General features: G+C 41.2%; 1 protein-coding gene and 1 pseudogene across 3 annotated transcripts in view; both read left to right on the forward strand.

Moving 5' to 3' along the window:
• The window catches only part of RBFOX1 (RNA binding fox-1 homolog 1), a 2,041,748-nt gene that overhangs the window by 251,560 nt on the left and 1,771,149 nt on the right, over positions 1-19,039 (forward strand). The window lies entirely within an intron of this gene.
• On the forward strand, positions 8,982-9,622 carry LOC309398514 (14-3-3 protein epsilon-like; annotated as a pseudogene). The gene has a single exon. The product of its transcript is annotated as a 14-3-3 protein epsilon-like (transcript).

The raw sequence follows: 19,039 nt of genomic DNA on the forward strand, positions 1-19,039 counted from the left end.
AGTTTCCACCCATTGGTTCTTGCCTTGCTCCTAGGTTTCTAGTACTAGTAATGGCCTAGGCAAACTGGCACCAGATAAGAGTCAACGGACTTCAAGAGTGGTAACTAACTCACCACGGCAAACTCACCACGGCCAATTCACAACAGCCAATTTGCCATGGGAAAACTCACTATGGGACAAGAATTATGCTAATATTGAAGAAATAGTGGAGTAGAATCATTATACACACACACACACACACACACACACACACACACACACACACACACACACACATATATATATATATATATATATATATATATATATATATATATATATATATATAATCAACAATTATGTTAAATAATTAAATTGCTGAATGGCTAGTTGGCTATGGCAAATTAGTGATTTGTTTGGGGCAAGTTGTCCCATTCTGATCCTTGAGTCCACCCTTAGGCTCACCCTGGGATCTCCTACAATCAAATTACCGCAATTCTGTTAATGTAGCCTTGCAATAAGGTAGAATCAGCTCATCTGGTCATTTTCCTATCTGGCCTACCCAGTGTAGGATTAGCGCCCACCACTCTCCGAGAAGAATGAAATATCCTGGGAAATATTAAAAAGGAAGAATAGTATATTTCCCTGGATCAGAAAAGGAGAAACATGTTTTTAGGCAGGAAACAAACGTACTCTTAATAGTGTCCCCACTTTTGTCAATGGGCCATTAAGGCCTGAGCCAATCTATTCTACATAACAAAGATCTACCCCCTTCAGGCAGAGCCATTTCCTTGGCCTTCATTGAACCGCCCACCAAGTTTCAACCAAACGTAGCACACAGACAACCTACAAAGCTAGCTATGACTTCTGACAGCAACCAATCAGGATACACTTCCTGTGCCCCAGGAAGTTCAAAGCCCAGAGAGGGCATAAAACCCAGGGACTCTCAGCATCTCTTTCCTTTTTTTTCAGATCTTCAAGGCATGTGACCCCCTTTTCCCCCAGGACTTCAAACCATGTGGTCTTCTCCACCATCATTAAACCTTCTTTCCAAGCAACTTTCATGAATCCAGTGTCTTTTTCCCCACTTGGAACTGAACCCAGAAGGACATTTCTTCCTACATTAGGAAGACTGTCAGTGACTGATTAAAAAATGGAACATATTATGGACGTACTTCCTGAGGGAAGGCAGAAACCACAGGCTTATACACACTGAATATGCCAATAACTTTTAGCAGAAATATTGAAGTCTGTATGCAAGGATTGTAGGAAGGGATGTGGTAGCATTGAAAACATGGGCTCATTTGATGGCATTTCCCCAAGCTACAACAGCTTTGGGAATCAATTAATCTTGAGGGAGCTTAATAAGATCTGCTTGCCCTTTCCCTTAGCAACACCAGAATAATATCTTTCATCACTGTTCAGAAAAAAGAAAAAAAGAAAATTAAGGCTCATTCTAGTGGGAACAAGGATATTGATAGCTCAGAAATGGAGCGGGAATAGCATTTCAGACCTTTGATACTTCAAACTGTTATAAAGAGTCTTAATGAAGAAACTCGCGAATGTGGTACATCAGTTGAAGAGTAGCGGGTATAATATCCTTTTGCCCTAACTTGGAATGACTTAATTTAGCTTGTTAACAATTAAGAATGAATTAAGAGACTTCTCACTGGTATGGATTTTATGGGGCTCAGTCTTTGGGAGGGGAGAGTCTAAAAATGAATCAACCAAGTATTTGGGAGGGGGGGGATAGGGTTTCAAAATACAATTCTACTCGAGTCTTTGAAATTTTGGAACTGTCTTATTCCAATTTGGGGAGCAAAGATGGTGCAACTGGGGCAGTTTTAAGGCTTAGAATCAGAATCATAGGGCTGGAAGGGAGCTTGGTCTTCTACTCTGACCCTTTGGCCAAGGCAGGAGACCCTACATCATCTTGGATATATGGAGTCCTCCTTGAAAACCTCCAGTGATGAAGCACCCATAACCTCTGGAGGCAAACTGTCGAAACACGCGATCACTAAACCGGCTGTTAAAATGGCAGGGTCCCACCACTGATTTGTGGGCCTTGAATTTGGAGAAGACTTCTATGCAACAAAGGGCATTTTTCTATAATGAAGCAATAGTGATGTAGGAAGTTAGCACCCACCCCTCTCCTAGAAAAAAATGCACTATCCTGGGAAATATTGAAAAGGCAGAATATTATGTTTCCCTGGATAAGAAATGGAGAAACATGTTTTTAGGCAAGAAACAGACACATAGCCCCCACCTTTCTCAATGGGCCATTAGGGGCCCTGAGCTAGTTTACTCTACATAACAAAGATATGATTAGCCTTCTCCAGAAACTCACCACATGGCATCTGGGAAGAAGCAATGCTCAACCAGACTTGGACTCAAAACACAGCCTAGAGACTTTCTCCTGCATGGCCCGATGGGAGTCTGACAACCAATCAGAATACATTTCTTACACAGGAATGGGAAACAGAGAGGTGAGGCCGAACAGAAAGTATAAAGCCAGGAGCTTTCAGCATCTCACTCTCTTTTCTTCTTCACCCAACACCTAGAAGCAGCTGATCCCCCTTTTCTGTTCAGGAACTCAAGCCACGTGATCCTGTCCACCATTAAACCATCTTTCCAAGCAGCCTCCGTGTTTCCAGTGTCTTTTTCCCCACTTGGAACTGAACCCAGAAGGACATTTCTTCCAACAGTGACAAGCACTGGGTTTAGTACTACAGGTTTAAGGCTATTCTGTAGATGGCTAAAGTCTATTGCTTTAGCTCTTTTAAGTTGTCTCCTTTAGGCAGAGAAATACTCTCTTGCTGACTGGGGAATTCTGGGAATTGAAGTCCATACCTCTTAAAGTTGCCAAGGTTGAGAAATACTACTGTCTGTGTGGAAGTAATACATTAGAACCAAGCATTAGTATATTTCATTGATAAGTCAGTTGACCGAATCAAAGCATTCGTGAGATACATGACACGTGATAAGGCAAGATACAGTGAAACGAGATAAAATAGACTCATTTTAAGATGAGACAGAATGAAATATAGTAGGTCAGATGAAATAAAGATTAAAGCGTAAGATGAAATAGATTAAGGTGAAATAGAATGCAAAGATATATAATCAAATGAACTTTAAAGTTCAAAACCAATGTGTGTTTAAGTGCATTTAATGTTTTATATTCCTGTTTTATGATATTGTGAGTTGCCCAGAGTCACTGGACAGTAAAATGGGTGGCATATAAATTGAATCAATAAAAATAATCTTATATATATAAAAGCCAAGTACCACTCACTCATCACAAAATCTTCAGAACTGTAAAACCTACAAACTTGAAATTTGGCACATATGTTCCTCTTGGCTTCTTCCATGTACTCACTAAGAAAGGATTTTTCAAAATGACCATCAGATCATTAGTATTTCTCATACAGTAATTAACATGCTCTGATGCTAAGGCATTCTACTCCCTCTCCCCACCTGAAAAGAACTCTCTTCCAACTGCCAGTTGCCTCACATTCCGTTAACTGAGTTTAAACTGGCAGATGTTCCACTCCTTCACTCAGAACTGGTCAGAGCTGGCTGAATACCACCTCTGAAGGAGAAGCTGAATGCTAAACGCTTCTTCTCCCAACTCAACTGGGGTCCTTTGCTGTTCAATACAACTGTCTTGACAAGGTTGGAAGAGGCACAATTGGCTCTCAGTGTCAGAATGTCATTTTACAAGGGGAAATTTCCTTTTTCTTTTTTACTTTGCTGTATACAGGTCTTTTACTTTATTCAAAGAAAGATTGTTCTCTGGACCATGAAAAGAGAAGAGTGAATTTCTTGGCTTGGTGATAAACACTTTTGTGAACTCTTGGCTAGCTGGATAATCTGACAAGCCAACACATGCCAAGGTTTATTCATCCCACGTCTTACTAACATGGGGGGACGGCCGGGGGTGTGTGTCCTAAAAATCATTTCTACCTCAGACAAGAATACCCAATGAATTTATCTCAGGGGGAAGTTGTCAGAGTTTGTTGCAGAAATAATCAAATCCAGAAAGCACATACAGGTGACTGATTCAGCAGGACTCATTAACTTCTTTATATACATAATGACACATGAATAAATGTACAATACCAACAGCAGATTCTCCCAACATGATAGAAGTTACAGTTCAGCAGAGATCAGTTTTCAGTTCACAGCAGACAGACAAGTTTAGACTAGTTTACTTCTCAGAGCAGCAGACTCAGAGTTTACAGACTTGTTTCAGTTTCAGTTCTCAGCTAAGCCACGCCCAGACTCCAAGCTTAAGTTTCTGTTTCCAAAACAGCCCTCGTTGGCTGACCCAGTTGCTATGCCTATTCATTGGCTGATCTATTCCAGTCTATGACAATTCATACTCTGACAGAAGTCATATAGCCTCTATTAAGAAGTTCTCTATGGACCCACAAGACTGAAACAATGAATTCCTAGTCTCAAATTTTCTTTTTTGTGGGGGGTGGGGGTGGGGGGAGAGGCAGAGGAATAAAATATGTCTGGGGTGAGAACTTCTGCAACATTATATTGCTTGATTGGATGAGACTGAGACGATTCCAAACTTCTTTAAGTCCTGTCATTAAATCCTGAACCAATTTTACTTACCTTGTTGATGCCCTCTGTTAAAAGAAGAAAGAGTTATCACATCAAATATCTTCACTACAGTCTTTGATCAGCCTTTACAATAAAAGAGTACAGTAAATGGGGGAAAAATACTTTAATGCAGCAAATAGTTATTAGGGAAGGAAGAAAATGCTAATAGGACAATAAAACAGCATATCTAAATAAAAATTTTGCACAGTGCATAACCGGGTGAAAATATTCACCACACCTAATGCATGAGTGTAGGGCTAGTGTCCCTTAAAAAATAATAAATATAAAATGTATCTGCATTGCACACCCATTTGGAAATGATCGAGACAATCCTACATCTAAGGCCATGATGGCGAACTATCAGATGTGTGCCAGAGGTGGCACACAGAGCCCTCTCTGTAGGCATGCACGCCATCAACAGCTGGTCTTCACAGGTGCTGGAGCGCTGGAAAATGACCTTAAAAAGGCCTGAAAATAGCCCCCCAAATGGCCTGAAAATGGCTCCCAAAACAGCCTGAAAAACGGACCGAAAAGCGGCCCGAAAAGCAGACCGAAAAATGGCCTGAAAAACGGCTTGAAAAATGGACCTAAAACCAGCCCCAAAAACGGCATGGGCATGTCGGTCAGCTGGTCTTTGGGTTTCCAGTGCTCTGGTGCACACAAAAACCAGCTGGCTGGCACATGCATGCACACTGGTTGGTGCTTGGGCACTTGGCGCTGGAAAGGTTTGCCATCACTGGTCTAGAGGCATCATAGAAAGGGCACCATACAAAGAGATGGTCAAGAGTTTCTATCACTTTAGGACCAGAATGGCAAAGTATCTAAGAATAAGCGGGGGGGTCTCATAAAATCTTCCCTCCAATAATGGAAAGGTATCAAATCGGACTCTGGGAAAGATCCAGCTATATTTGCTTGGTGTGTGTGTGTGTGTGTGTGTGTGTATGTGTGATGGCTCAGACATTAAGGTTACTGAGCTTGTCACCTGGAAATCTAACAGTCTGGGTTCAAGACCTGATTGTGGCACAATGAAGTGAAATCCTGTCTAAAGCATGCAACTGCAAGTAGATAAATAGGTACCACTTCAGTGGGAAGGTAACTGTATCAACCATGCTGGCCACATAACCATGGAAGTGTCTTTAGACAACACTGGCTCCCTCAGCTAAGAAACAGAGATGAGCACTGCCTCTCAGAGTCAGACACATGGACAGGGAAACCTTTACCTTTATTTTCTATTTTCTATTTTCTATTTTCTATTTTCTATTTTCTATTCTATTCTATTCTATTCTGTATTCCTCTCTACTCTACTCTGTATTCTATTATCTGTTCTCCATTCTATTCTATTCTATTCTACCCTACCCTACCCTACTCTACTCTACTTTACTCTACTCAGACTCTCTAGACTGCTATCTCAATGACCTCCAAGGTCCCTTTGGACTCTGTTATTCCTGCAAAACAGTGCGACATTTGTATTTCAGGATCCCCCATCAGATCCAACTTGCTCTCGTCCTTTCCTCTTTGGACACTGATGTCACGATGCCAGATGCATCCACGGGCCACGTGGTTGACATGCCACATACAAGCTGCGAAGCCCCAGCTCTGTCCCTACCTCTGTGTTCTTTAGAGCAAATTCTACACTTAGTAGTTACCCTGTTGCTGTTGTTTTTTAATTGTTCTCTTGTGCATGCACCTTGGAGAGCGACTTAAATTTGGGTTTCCTGCGGGCAAATAAATAAGGAAGTGACTTGGCTTCCAGGCATTAGCAAGTGATCAGGGTCACTTGCTTGCTGTGAAAGGTGTTACTTACTCTGATGGATATAGAGCAGGCTGTGGTTAAATGCAAAACAAGAAGCGAAGTCATTTTTCTGGACAGTTGGCAATCTCACGAGAGAGACGTTGCCGCAAAAAAAAGAAGAAGGCGTCAGTGGGTGATTCGTGGTAATCATTATTTTGCCTGGACAGCAGATGAAATTTTGAGTTATAACTAAATGATGCCTCTTGATTTGTGGATGCTAAATGGAACGGTCAAAGATGAAGAATCTTTTTACAGACCAAAGCTTTCTCATTACATGCAGAAAAATTCCCTCTTCGCTTGCATTTATCGCTGCAAACATTGCTCTCTGTTTGCTGGCGTGTGCGTGTGTGCACGCCGCTTGTGCTTGTGTGTGCTTGTGTGTGTGTGTGTGTGTACAGCTCTGTGTGTGTGTGTGTGTGTGCAAGTGTTTTGTGTGCACTGAGGGGCATTTAATTTTAAACGACAACCGACTTTTATTGTTTTTTAGATGCCTCGCATTTTTGACAGAAAGAAAAAAAGTATCTGGGAGAGAATTAAGGAAAAAATAATGCTTAAGAGCTTCTCGTTCTGTTTAATATAGTCATTAGTGGAGCAGATAGTATTTTAGCTGTCATATCAAAGGACAGAGTATCTTTGTCTGTAAACGATAGCATTTGATGGGAGTTTGGTTGTGAGTGGCAAACTTAGCATAGCTGCAATTTAGGCGAATGTATTCCGATATTCTAAAAGGTTTGATTGGCTCAGAAGCAACGTTGCGACACTCATTTCTGCAATATGATTGGCTCATTCAATACTGTTGATCCAGAAGCACACACCGAGACCCACGCCTACTGTCGAGCATGGGAAATTAGGAAATCCAGGCAGTTCAAATGAATATAAAGGTTTCGTTGCAAGCGTAAGCTCTCTACAAGAATCTCAGCTACTAATGGGGAAAGCAACTTGGTGGTAGATAAGAGTCCATGGAATTCAAGGTGGGCTAGACTTAGATTTATTGTGGGCACAAAGGGATTCAAGACTAATAACATGTTTGACCCCTCCCTCCCTCTTTACATGTGTTAAAATTAATGTAATTACTTACTTTTGACTTAAAAATGGATGCAGTGGCTCAGTGGCTAAGATGCTGAGCTTGTCGATCAGAAAGATCAACAGTTTGGCAGTTTGAATCCCTAGTGCCGCATAACAGAGTGAGCTCCCATTGCTTGTCTCAGCTTCTGCCAACCTAGCAGTTTGAAAGCATGTAAAAATGCAAGTAGAAGAATAGGAACCACCTTTGGTGGGAAGGTAACAGTGTTCCGTGCGCCTTCAGTGCTTAGTCATGTTGACCACATGACCATGGAGACGTCTTCGGACAGCGCTGGCTCTTTGGCTTTGAAATAGAGATGAGCACCGCCCCCTAGAGTTGGGAATGACTAGCACATATGTGCAAGGGGAACCTTTACCTTTAAATTACTGTAGATTACATACCATGGTTCATTTTGTATTTTTGCATATTTACTTGAGAAGCTACCATTGGCTGTCGGCGGTTTGCCAGAAAAGCATGCCTCCAGAATTAATTATTTTAAAATGATTTAAAATTGAATGTTAACATTAAATTAAAGCCAAGACTGATAAGTGTATCAAACAATGTGTTTTGAGGTCTTCTTAAATGCCAACAGTACGTTCGCTTTTCTTACTATAATGTGAAATATAATTCAGCAACCTTAGGCAGTTAGAAGAAGACTTAGCTCTGAGTTGCCAGCAGATGAGGCTGTGGCATCTCTGTGTGTGAACTCAATCAATTGTGGCTTACTTAATAAACCATAGGTAAGCATGGCTAAGCATGAGGTAGTCAGAGAGATAGGGAGAAAGAAGTGGAAAACAGAAAAACTCAGAGTAAATAAAGATGACAACACCTTTATATAATGGCAACTAAAGACACATTCCCCTATAGATACTTTTAGACTGATCTATGGTTACATTTTTGTTGTTTTAGACATTCAGTGTGTTTTAATAGGAATTGTCCTTGAAGATGCAGATTCCAATGAAATATTTTCCTAAGTGGAAAAGATTTAGAAAAGACAAGAGAAAACGTGCACAGTGGGACTCAATTTTTTTTTACTACCGGTTCTGTGGGCGTGGCTTGGTGGGTGTGGAGTGGCTTGGTGGGTGTGGCAGGGGAAGGTTACTGCAAAATCCCCATTTTGTCTCGATCAGCTGGGACTTGGGAGGCAGAGAATAGATTGCGGGGGGGGGGGGAGGGGAGCCAGTCCGAGGTAGCATTTACTGGTTCTCCGAACTACTCAAAATTTCCACTACCGGTTTTCCAGAACTGGTCAGAACCTGCTGAATACCACCTCTGTTGCACACAGTCACTCTTCCGTGGTCATCTCCCAGTTGGATTACTGCAATGCCCTGTACATGGAGCTACCCTTGAAGAGTATTTGGAAGTGACAATTGGTAGGGAACACAAGCAGTAGAGATAGTTTTGGAGTCCTCTAAGGGATACATGGGACACTGCTGTTATGTGAGCTGCACCGGTTTCCAGCAGGCCTGGGGACCCTAGGGTGATATGGAGCCCATCAAGTGACATACTTGATTGATGTTGTTAGGAGCAGCGAGAGCTGATCGTGGCTGAGCCCCCATGCCGCCAGATCATTGGTCTCCATCTGCCCCGCGTCGACATCCTCATCCTCGCCCCATGGACATGAACAACCGGGAGGACCTCGTCTACCAGGCTAAGCTGCCCGAGCAGGATGAGTGCTACGATGAAATGGTTGAATCAATGAAGAAAGTGGCTAGAATGGATGTGGAGCTGACAGTCGAGGAAAGAAACTTGCTCTCTGTTGCATATAAAAAATGTGATTGGTGCCAGAAGAGCCTCCTGGAGAATAATCAGTAGCATTGAGCAGAAGGAAGAGAACAAAGGTGCGGAAGAGAAATTGAAGATGATCCAGGAGTATCGGCAAACGGTTGAGACTGAATTGAAACTAATCTGTTGTGATATTCTGGATGTACTGGACAAACACCTCATTCCAGCAGCCAACACTGGTGAATCGAAGGCTTTCTATTGTAAAATGAAAGGGGACTACCACAGGTATCTCGCCGAGTTTGCCACAGGAAATGACCGTAAGGAAGCTGCCCGAGAACAGCCTTGTGGCTTATAAAGCTGGTAGTGATATTGCAATGATGTTCTTAGGAGGTGGAGTTTATTGGATTTTGTATTGGGGTTTTGTTTCTGTAAACTGCCCAGAGTCACCATGATTTAGGATTTAGGGTATAAATTTGATGGAAATAACAGTACAGAAGAGAATTAAAGGGGAGTTTGGAAGGGGCCTTGGGGCCTTCCTAGTCCAACCTAAGCTCAAGCAGTAGGTCCTATACCATTTCAGACAAGTAGATCTCCAGTCTCTTCTTAAAAACCTCCCACAACTTCTGAAGGCAACTTCTGTTCCACTGGTTAATTGTCCTCACTATTAGGAAGTTTCTCCTTAGTTCTAGGTTGCTTCTCTCCTTGATTAATTTCCATCCATTGTTTCTTGTCCCGCCTTCTGGTGCTTTGGAAAATAGGTCGACCCCCTTCTTCTTTGTGGTGGCCCCTCAAATATTGGAACAGTGCTATCATGTCACCCCTTCGTTTCACTAGACAAGCCATATAAAGGAATATCAGCCAGTGTGTTAACTCAATGATTAAAGAACCCAAGGTAGTCTGGCATGCATGACTCATTTAGCAAAACTCATTGTTGGCTGCTGTCAATTAATAAATCCCTATTTAAGTGTTCATGGACATGTTGTTAGATAAACCGCTGAAGTACCTTGCTCAATATTGTTGGGAGAACAAGGTTTTTCTGGATCTTGGTCCTTTGAAAATAAGAGCAACATTAGCCATCACTTTCTTTGAGTTGGGGTTCTACCTGTAGCACAACTACCAGATTGTGTAGCAGCTTTGTTCCCTATGCCACCCGTCTGGTAAACTTCCAAGGTTTGTTTGTGTCACCATGTAAATGTATACATCTGAACTAGACTGTGTTGTTTCTCTGTTTCTCTTAGTGTACATTCAAAGTGACAATAAAGTTATTCTATTCTATTCTATTCTATTCTATTCTATTCCATTCCATTCCTACCCCTGTTCCTGTTTCTTTCTGATATTCTGTTCTGTTCTGTTCTATTCCATTCCATTCCATTCCTACCCCTGTTCCTGTTCCTTTCTGATATTCTATTCTATTCTATTCTATTCTATTCCACTCCACTCCACTGCTACTCTTACTCTTACTCTTACTCCTACTTCTATTCCTTTCTGCTATTCTATTCTATTCCATTCCACTCCACTCCACTCCACTCCTACTCCTATTCCTACTCCTACTCCTATTCCTTTCTGATATTCTATTCTATTCTATTCCATTCCATTCCACTCCACTCCACTCCACTGCTACTCTTACTCCTACTTCTATTCCTTTCTGCTATTCTATTCTATTCCATTCCATTCCATTCCACTCCACTCCTACTCCTACTCCTACTCCTATTCCTTTCTGATATTCTATTCTATTCTATTCTATTCTATTCTATTCTATTCTATTCTATTCTATTCCATTCCATTCCATTCCATTCCATTCTATTCCATTCCATTCCATTTTGCTTTAATTGTTTGACTGCTTTAGCTGTATATTTACTTTCTGTTGCTTCAGATTGTGTAGTGCATAGGCTGTAAACATCCAAGCTAGAGGAGCCAAGACAGTTGATGAAACGGCATTTCAGTTGAAGCGAAGCTGAATGAAAACAATTTGTACTGAGCAAGTTGAAACAGGAGAAAAAGTGTAATAAGTGATCTTGAAGGAAAAAAAACCACCACCACCACCACCACCTATCTCTGATGGGCACAGGGATTGAGTAAAACAGTTAAAGCTGGGGGGGAAACTGGGCCGTGAAAAATGAGTAGGTGAAAAATGAAATTACTTCTTGCAAGGGAAAATAAAAAAAAAAGAATTGCTTCTGCAAATTCATCTGACATTCAACCAGATTTGATTCCCAGATAATGAGTTGGAGGATTAAAATACCTCTGTTAGCACTTCGCTGATGGAAACTCTGCACAACCCGGGAGGTTCTAAATTTGGGGCCGAATCCAATTTAGCTAGAAAGGAAATCTAATATTGGGAGCCAAATATATCTTTAGGAATTGGAGAAGGGGTGGGGAGTCAATGAGAACGTCGCTCGGGAGATGTTCATTTGTTGCTGACTCATAGAATCCTTTCCTTCCAAGGAGCTATTTTGGTCAATTTCAATCTCCTGTTCAATATCAGGACCTAAATTGAAACGTTCGAAGCAGATGGTGGTCGAACTCTGTTTGAAGAGACCCAACAAAGAAAAGTTTCCATTCTCTGCTTCTATGGTTAGGAAGTTTTCCTGGCATTTGTTTAGGACTGGGATAGTGAACCTATGGCACGCATGCCACTGTTGGCACTTGGAGCTCTCTCTGCGGGCACGCAAGCAGTCGCCCCAGCTCAGCTCCACCGTGCATGCACACGTGCCTCCCTCCGGTCAGCTGATTTTGGGGTCTCTGCTGTGCATTTGCAGGTGGTGAGGGGGTGCTATGCAGTCCCTCTGTGGCCTGTGATGCTCCCAAGAGGCTGCAGGGAGGCCTAGGGCCCAAAACGGGGCATGGGGTGCGTGGCACAGTGCTCCTAGGCCAATGTTTGGTCCCAGGAGGCTGCAGGGAAGCCTACTAGACCCAAAAAGGGACACGTTGGGATAGATAGATAGATAGATAGATAGATAGATAGATAGATAGATAGATACATAAATAGATACATAGATAGATAGATAGGAGATAGGTAAGTAGGTAAGAGATAGATAGATAGATAGATAGATAGATAGATAGATAGACAGACAGACAGATGATAGATAGATAGATAGATAGATAGATGATAGATAGATAGATTAATAGATAGATAGATAGATAGATAGATAGATAGATAGATAGATAGATAGATAGATAGATAGACAGATAGATAATGATAGATAGATAGATAGATAGATGATAGATAGATAGATAGATAGATAGATAGATAGATAGATGATAGATAGATAGATAGATAGATAGATAGATAGATTCTGAACAAGATGCCATAAATTTAAATCACATCCCCAGTTCCGCATTTAAAATTTAATGTTCCTTGAGCAATACAAAGTGATTATAGCTCCCAACTGTCATGGTCTATTTTATTATTATTATTATTTGCCATGTGTTGTAACTCATCAGGCTTCGTTGCTTCAGCTGGAAAATGAGAATCTGGAACGGCCTCTAGTACACCTCTTCAGAGCTCCAAGACCATGTAAAAGCCAACTTACCATATCTATTTTAAACTCGTTTTAAATCTGACTTCGCTGTTTGATATAAATCACCATTTCCCTGTCCCCTGTTGAAACAAGATTTCTTTCTATAAAAAAGGGGCACAGGGATATGTAATAATCTCCCCCCCCCCCCACCTTGGCTTTAAAGATTCATAATGCTGTCCATGGTGCTGAAGTGTAAAAAAAGATGCCAATTGCTTAGATGATTAGATGGCATTAAATGGAACATTTGGTAGCCTCTGTAGAAGAGTTCAGAGAGCAAAGCAAATGGATTCCCCCCCCTTCCCCAAAAAACTTTAAAACTTTCTTGAAAAAGTTTCATGAGCATCAGGCTGGTAGCTTGTTGACTATCAAGTACTCATTTCAGCCCTCCTGCCAAATTTTGGTTTGCTTCAGTTGAAAACTAAATCCAACTCGAAAAGTTTTTTTTTTTTTTGTGAGACTTCTAGCACATTTTTTCTAGCTTCCTGCTCAAGCTTTCAACTCTGGAATATTTTATATGTCTTTCATGGAATTATCACCCGAGTCGCTCCAAGACTTAGAAAAGCCTCAATTCCATCTTACAACTTCTAAGCCCTCTCTTTATACATTTGGGGAAAACATGTAAACCATTTGGATATTTATTAATGCCTAGGTTTCTTACCAAGGAAAATAGATTTGAATTCTTCAGTGTAAAAGAAAGGAACAAAGAGGAAACAAAAAAATGGTCTTTTCTCCATATTTTGGGTTGTCCTGTAATTTTCTGGCCTAGAGCACTCTGCTTTTTCACCCTCTCTCTCAGAATATCATCATAATAAAAGAAAATGATTCCTTTCAATATTCTAAAAGCAAGTTAAAGACGTTTTCCTTTTCCCCTCCCTTTCTTTCTCCTCAAAGTTTTCTTCTTCATTATGCATTTCCTTTGCTGTTTGCACCAGCCAGGACTTCTGAAAAAAAAAAAACAATTTCCATTTATTTTATTCATTCCAACTTAGGAGATGAAGGCTGTTGCTAGTGGGAGCTTGGGGACTATACTGAAAAACAGCAGAAATAGCAAATAAAAAATTCTGTTTTAAGAACTGGAATTGGCATGGGCTTTTAAGAGTGTCCCATCATGATGGCACTTTTTTTTCCCAGGAGTTCTTCCCACCCATTTTTTATTAGTCAAACTTTTTTTTTCTTCTGTTCTTTTCAATAAAAGAAAATGAAAGCATCAAGGCCTTCAGACTGGAGAAGAATGTTCAGCACTCAGATCTTTTATAACTAGACAATCGCTGAAAAGCTACGTGGCTATAAACATTAATTCAGAATCTGGCAAGCTTTCATATGTAACTCTTTGTAATGTATTGTTTTTTAAAAACAAAAAACACTAAAACACCTCTAATACAAACACTCTAGTGTTTAAAAGTACCATTCCAATATATTGACTATTTCCTACATTGTAGCAGAAGGGCAGGGAGAGTTAGGGGAGGTGTTAAGAGTGCCATTAGTTTAGAGTCATTTCATTGCCATAAACAGTCCAAGATTAACCCCTTTTGAATTCCATTGACCTTTATCTGGTGCCAATTTAGCACTGAACTTGAATTGACTAAGTTCTGGTGTACAGGTTTCAGCCATGAATCTTTTGAACTGCAGCTTACTGTATGATCCTGGTTATATATGCCGTGTTTCCCTGAAAATAAGACAGGGTCTTATTATCCGGGGAATTCTTATTTTCAGGAAAACAGGGTGTGTGCATATACTATATCTCTATCTCTATCTCTATCTCTATCTCTATCTCTATCTCTATCTCTATCTATCTATCTATCTATCTATCTATCTATCATCTATCTATCTATCTATCATCTATCTATCTATCTCTATCCATCTCTATCTATCTATCTATCTATCTATCTATCTATCTATCTATCTATCATCTATCTATCTATCTATCTATCTATCTATCTATCTATCTATCATCTATCATCTATCATCTATCTATCTATCTATCTATCTATCTATCTATCATCTATCATCTATCTATCTATCTATCTATCATCTATCTATCTATCATCTATCTATCTATCTATCTATCTATCTATCTATGCAGTGGCTCAGTGGCTAAGCTTGTCGATCAGAAAGGTCGGCAGTTTGGCCATTCGAATACCTAGCGCCACGTAACGGAGTGAGCTCCTGTTACCTGCAAGTAGAAAAATAGGAACTACCTTTGGTGGGAAGGTAACAGTGTTCCATCCATATGACCATAGAGACGTCTTCAGACAGCACTGGCTCTTCAGCTTTGAAACGGAGATGAGCACTGCCCCCCAGAGTCAGGAACAACTAGCACATATGTGCGAGGGGAGCCTTCAACCTTAGAGTTAAACTATTAACTAGTTAAGTGTGAGGAATCTGTGTTTGTTTGCTAAAGTCTTCTACACCCAATGATGTCATGGAGGAAAAAAATGTTCACTTTTTATGCTCAACTTATGGAATACCCTCTGAAACCTGATGCTACAACTCTGGGTATCATTATTTTAAACGTTTGATCAACAATTTTTGAAATGTTGAAAAGTGAGAAAAACCTAACCTCTTTCTGAAATGTGGCAGCTCTCCAAGCATTTTTTATCGACCAAAAAAATGTTGAGACTCTAGAAAGAGCACAGAGAAGAGCAACAAAGAGGATGAGGGGACTGGAGGCTAAAACATATGAAGAGCGGTTGCAGGAACTGGGCATGTCTAGTGTGATGAAAAGAAGGACTAGGGGAGACATGATAGCAGTGTTCCAATATCGCAGGGGCTGCCACAAAGAAGAGGGAGTCAAGCTATTCTCCAAAGCAACTGAAAGCAGGATATGAAGCAATGGATGGAAACTTATCAAGGAGAGAAGCAACCTAGAACTAAAGAGAAATTTCCTGACAGTGAGAACAATTAATCAGTGGACCAACTTGCCTCCAGAAGTTGTGAATGCTCCAACAGTGGAAGTTTTTAAAAGAGATTGGGTAACCATTTGTCTGAAGTGGTGTAGGGTTTCCTGCCTAATCAGGGGGTTGGACTAGAAGATCTCCAAGGTCCCTTATTCTATCCTTTAAACTTGGCTCTTCTTTTTCTTAGGCCAAACTTCCTTTGAGGTCTTTATCTCTTGATACTTTCTCCCTAGAGAGGGGGGTGGGGGCGAGGGAGAACAGAGGAAAAATAAACAATCAAGACCAGAACTAATTTCGTTCAAATCAGTGCCATTCCATACAATTCATATGACAACTTCTCAAGCGTTTAATAATTTGTCCCTTCGCTACCTTATAATTCAGGTGCACCAAAAAGTCTAGTTTCATCCCTGCTGTCATTTGATCCATTGCATCTGGAAATACTCTCCTCTTTTGCTGAATGAAATTTGCATGATTGGGAGTGCAGGTTGTCCTCGATGTACAATGGCTCATTTAGTGACCGTTCACAGTTACAGCTGCACTGAAATAAGGGACTTACGACCGTTTTTCACACTTACAACCGTTGCAACCTCCTCGTGCTCACAGGCTCAGAATTCTGATGCTCGGGCACCGACTCATATTTACGACAGTCGCACTGTCCCGGGGTCACGGGATCCCCTTTTGTGACCCTCTGACAAGCAAAGTCAATGCGGAATCCAGATTCACTTAACAACCATGTTGCTCACTTAACAACCGCAGGGATTTACTAAACGGCAGTAGTGGGGAAGGTCGTAAAAATGAGCTGAAATTCACCTCACCGGTGTCTCGATTAGCAACAGAAATGTTGGGCTCAATTGTGGTCGTAAGTGGAGGACAACCTGCCAACCATCCAAAGGAGCCTTCCGGTCTGTAAAAATGTGCAAGGCCACAATACATTTAAGAATCCCTCCTCTGAGTAAGTTGTAAAGAAGCTGTATAAACTCTTTTTTTGCAAAATGTATTGTCGTCGTGGTTGGCTTTGTAGCACATCTTGTGCGCTATTAAACACACAATGACATATTTGGTATGTAATTATGCACTTAAATGTTTTTTTTTAAAAAAGGCTAGAATGCAAATAACCATTATTCCTAGCTCTTCAGGCTACTTCCTTCTCCCCCCCCCCCCCGCTTCCCCTACTCCAGCTCTAAAGCAGCCACCCACTGAGAGCTATTAACGTGAATTAATTATTCCTCCTGCCAGCTTCTTTACAACTTACTCAGATGAGGGATTCTTAAACATAATGTGGCCTTGTGCGTTTTCTTACCCATTGGAAGAGGCGCCGGCATCCGGACCTTACCGTTACCTGCATTTTATTTATTTATTTTATTTTATTTCGTTTCCTTAGTTAGTTTGTCAAACATGTACGAGATAACAAGTGTAAGTATAAACATGGACATGAACAAAGGAAATGAGTTCGAATAAATGGGGACAGTAGGACAGGGACGGAAGGCATGCTGGTGGGCTTATGCACGCCCCCTTTATGGACCTCTTAGGGATGGGTTGAGGTCCAAGATCTTCCAATCTTCTTTAGAGAAATTATTAGTATGATCATAAATTGGCCGTTTATTCTATGGTTACAAAATAACTCTCTCCTTTCTGTAACCCTTTCCTTCTAATCATCAAAACCTAAAATCGTGAGTTCATTTTCTTCCCCTTATATCACAGAAAAAGTCCTCAAAGAGTTTCCTGCCAGCAATAAATGCGCATAAGGCCTCTGCTCTGATCAATGAGGGCAGTTTAGTCATCTCCACCATTGGGTATAAAATAATCTTGCAGCGGTTATCAAACCAATTATTTATTTATCAACCGGTTGCCTATCCATTGCAAAAAGGAAAACATTGCTTGCCTATTTCGTCTTGAATATCCTCCGAATCAGGATGTGCACTTGAATCTGGCATTTTCTAGCTTTGTTACACGGCCTCTAAACATGAAAAGAGAGAAAAAAGTACACCCCATTGCATTGTAGGTGGTTTTTACAGCCATGGCACGATTGAGTCCCTTCCTTCCACAAAGAGGTAATGTGTGGGAAACTCATCAGAGAGAGATCCAACTTGGAAATAAGGAGGAATTTCCTGACAGTGAGAACAATTAACCAGTGGAACAACTTGCCTCAAGAAGTTCATCGCATCGAGATGTTCAAGAAAAGAGTGGGCAGCCTTTTGACTGGGATGGTTGGATCAGAAGATCTCCAAGGTCCCTTTCAGGGCTATGATTTTATCCTTCCTTCCTTCCTCCCTCCCTCTTTTCCTTCCCTCCCCTCTCCTTCCTTCTTTCCCGCTCCCTCCCCTTCCTTTCTTCCCCTCCCTTCCTCCCCCTCTATCCCTCCCTCCTTCTTTCTTTCCTCCCTACCTTCCTGCCTCCTTCCTTCCTTCCTTCTTTCCTCCTTTTTTCCTCCCTCCCTCCCCCTTCCCTCCTTCCTCCCTCCCTCCTTCCCTTCATCTTCCTCCCTCCCTCCCTTCCTTCTCGCTTTCCTTCATCTTCCTTCCTTCCTTTTTTCTTTCATCTTCATTCCTTCCTTTTGCCTTCATCTTCCTCCCTCCCTCCTTCCCTCCTTCCTTCCTTTCCCCTCTACCATGATGCAAAAATATAATAATCTCACTCCCTACCCACTTCTTCTTCCATGATCCTAGGCTACCAAGAATTGAGTCAGTAGAAAAGGAGACAGCCTCAATATAAGAGTTGTACTGTTACCGTTTTGTGGGATGGCAGGCAGATGAAAAATATGGTCCTCCAAGTAAAACTTAGATGTTTGGTCATTTCTGACTAAATTAATATGGCTTCACCATAACTGGTTCTCTTCTACAGTCTGAATCTTTTTTCTATCTAGGCAGATAGAATCTAGAACCAATCTAGTAAAGTCAGTAAAGTCCGAATTTGGCTTTTGGTGACCACAGTCACTTGGCTTGACAGCCACCAACCACACTAAACACTTCTGTGCCTTGCAAAATAGGCTCCTTGCTCCTCTTTTAACTTCTCCATTTGCTTAGGAACAACTTAGAAACCATCTTCCAGCCAGCTTAAAAGCAAAAACCACCTGCATGCAACAGCTCTGTTCAGATAATCGGAGAGGTGATTTGCCTCGTGTCACTTTCCGTTAGCTAGGAAGAAAGTGAGAGGGGAGAAGAGAGAGAGAGAGAGAGAGAGAGAGAGAGAGAGAGAGAGAGAGAGAGAGAGAGAGAGAGAGAGAGAGAGAGAGAGAGAGAGAGAGAGAGAGAGAGAGAGAGAGAGAGAGAGAGAGAATAAACATTGCATTTTGACCTGATTTCCCTTGGGTGGAAATCAGAATTGTTTCTGAGCTCTTTGATCTAATAATGCTTCCTGTCCCATGTGAATCTTGGGAGCGTTTTTCTTTTGGTAGAAATTTGCTTACTTTGCTTCTTGGGATAAAACTTTACATGGTTAATCAATTGGTTGC

Source organism: Natrix helvetica, assembly GCF_964273705.1.
Source record: "Natrix helvetica genome assembly, chromosome: 13".
Taxonomy (NCBI): Eukaryota; Metazoa; Chordata; class Lepidosauria; order Squamata; family Natricidae; genus Natrix; species Natrix helvetica.